The sequence below is a fragment of the Pteropus vampyrus genome, unplaced genomic scaffold, assembly GCF_000151845.1.
Source record: "Pteropus vampyrus isolate Shadow unplaced genomic scaffold, Pvam_2.0 Scaffold385, whole genome shotgun sequence".
Taxonomy (NCBI): Eukaryota; Metazoa; Chordata; class Mammalia; order Chiroptera; family Pteropodidae; genus Pteropus; species Pteropus vampyrus.
The window spans coordinates 187,470-190,609 of NW_011889166.1; positions in this window are offsets into that span (position 1 = coordinate 187,470).

Below are 3,140 nucleotides of genomic sequence, written 5' to 3' on the forward strand. Positions count from 1 at the left end.
TCGGTCCTACCTTTGGGGTCTGCAATAAGGGGAGTAAGGACTCGAGAAGAAAAACCAGCAGTTTGGTTCAGCTGTTGCTGCTTTTTAAAAGGTTTTCTTGGCTCTAAAATTGACTCTACCTCTCAGTGCTTCTGTGGTGCTGTGGAGTCACCCCTCCAGGAGTCACGGCTCCGGCCAGGTGTCTGACCAGGCGATGTCCCCTTAACAGGCCTCTCGTGCCCTCTGAGCAGCTGTTTGCTGAGGGTCGTGCCACACAGGCTCCTGGCAGGGTCCTGTCTCAGTCCCTCGGCTGCCTCCATACCCAAGGCACAGACGAAAGGGGGACTCTCACTGCAGCCCCCTCATCTGGTCCCTCTGCCGTGGCTGTGCCACCTGCAGACTCGTCCAGGCAAGGGTCAGGATGCGGTCTCCATGCTCCCCCACCCCCGAGCTTGCGGGTGGGCACGAGCCCAGCTCCCTGACTTGTTTCCTCCTGCCGCATTTGAATAGCACCACCTGAGTGTAACGTTCACGGAGACAGGCTGGCCATCCCCCGGGAGAACCCGGTGGGGACTCATCCATGCCACTCTTTAGAATGTGAGACAACATCTCTCACTGTTCTCAGCTTCAGGACTTTGGCCAAAATTCAGGACAGCAGGGAAACCCTCATTCTACCTGTGATTACATCATACAGGTACATTTTCCCATCCCGGACACTGCAAAGCACAGAGATTCTGCACCCACGAGAAGGGATGGTGGGGGGCCTTGGCGGGGGCTTACTGCTCAAGGCCGAACCTCGCTCGCTTGGCCATGCTCTTCCTGCTGCCTAAGCTCTTCACTTAAATGTTTTCATCTGTCCCATCATAATCTTGGATTAAGACAAGGTAGGATTTAAAAAATACACAAACATAACGACTAAATGGCGGTCCCCGACTTCGTAAAGCGTAAATGAAGAACACTGCTTCTCCGTTTTCAAGTGGAGAACTGGAGGTCAAATCAGGTGAAGCGAGTTATTCGGGGCCACCGAGTATGACGACTGGCATTGCTGGCTCTGGAGTCCATGCCTAGGGCACAGCGTTGTAATCACAGTGTAAAAGCAGTAATAACTGTGGCCCATCCTCGACGACGGGCCTGACCAGCTAGGACAGCGATAGCCACACGAGGTGTCTTTGTGGCACATTTCAGAGACTCTTAGAAACGCCGAAAAGCATGGTGGCTTCAGCTCGACTCCTGTGTCCTCTCACAAGCTCCTCCGGGGACATAAGCGAACCTGTGAGCGGTCTCCCTGGGAATCCGTGTCCCTCGTAAAGAGGCCAGGACTCCCTGGCACCGCTTACCGAGTTCGATGTCCCAAGTCTCAGGACACACGTGGGCTGGCCCCGGGCGGCCTGTGGGACACCGTGTGGCAAATGTGAGCAAAGTGCTCTTTATCGTGGCAGGATCTGCGATGGAGAGAGGCAGCTCCCAGCCATGCTCCCTTCCTGCAAAACCGCCCGCTCTTACACATAGATGGCGGAAGTCGAAAACAGGTAAAATAAAATGTGCTTGGGGTCCCATTATTGTGGCAAAAAGGTAAGACCCCGTCCCCTGAGGTTGCTCCTTTCCACACTGTCGTCTGCAAAAAGAGAACAAGCTTCTACATGATAAAAAAAGAATTAAAAGCCAGCGCCAGCCTGTCAGTAACAGTGACCCAGGTTACACAAAATAAAATTTTAAAAATAGACATGCGAGTTTTCTGACTGGGAGGGCGGATCGAACAGCAGGGAATGTTGGTTTTAATACGGCTCCTTCCACCGATAGACGATGCCTCTTACTCGCTGGCTTTGAGACTGAACCTCTCATCTGTGAAATAAGAGAGAAGGACCAGGTCGAAGATGCTTAACTTTCTTTAAAGTGTTTTTATTTGCAAAATCCCACCTGCAAGAAAAGTCGCAGCGGCGGCACTATGAGCTCCCGAGTCCCGTCCACCCATTCACTGACTGCATCTCACATGTTGATGATGATGTTGGTGATGATGCTGATGATGACGCACAATTGCTAGTATTTGACAAATCATTTGAAAGCGAGTTGAGGAGATTGAGTCCTTTTAGGCCTACATACTTCTGTGGACAACCTCTTCCGAAACCACAATGCGATGATCAAAGGCAAAAAATTTACACTGACACCACGGTACTATATAATCCACAATCCATCTTCAAATTTCTCCGAATGTCACAATAATGTACATCATAGCAATTTTTTTCTGATCCGACGTCCAGTCCCGGGTTGCACTTCGCTATGACTCAACCTACCTTGGGGGTGAGGTTGCGCCTCGGTTCATTACTTCCGAAGCGGTGAGACCACCTTGTCCTGTGGGTGACATCCACTTTAATAACTTGCTTGAAGAGGTGCCCCGGGTCCGGGCACTGCCACGACCGCATTTCCCTCTGTGTGAGCAGGGAGCAGTCTCTGCGGAGCTCCTTTAAGGCCGAGCACACATCTTCAACGACTTTCACTTCCTCTGCCGACGGCACCTGAAGCACTCAGCACCATGGTGGCCACGACGTGCCATTTCCTCTCCCTTTCTCTACCTTTACACGTTGGCTTCTGCTGCAGAAAGAGGTTCATCCTGCCCCATTTGTTGGCTCTTTACTGTCTGTTTATGTTTTGTCACCACAGATTTGCAGCTGAAACACTTTTTGACCCAGACTCTAAGAAAACAACATCGATGAAGCATCTCCCTAGGAAGAAGACGCACATCCCTCCAGACACCTGCCAGAGTACAGATATTTTCCAGATGTTAATGGATCCTTGAAGTCCATTCACAGCCCAAAGCCTAAGATAATTATGGAACTTAGTATAACGATACTTCCGGCTCTAAAATGCAGTGATGCTTCTGCACCTGTTGAAATGATTTGCAAGGAAGCAGATGGTAGGCTTCTTAAAGTGAGTGTGACAGGTGCATGCGTACCTCCTCAATTAGCAAATAGCTCTTTGGAAAGCAAATTATTTTGGTTTCTCTTATGAATATCAGTGCACGAGTGTTTTCAATCACACCCTTAAAAGCCGTACAGTTTCCCCTGAATACTCAGAAACTTAGAGAATCCTCCCTTCCGCTCCACCTCCGACCTTTCTGACCCTGCTGCTCAGAGAGTGGCACAGGTTCTGTCGAGTCCACGAAG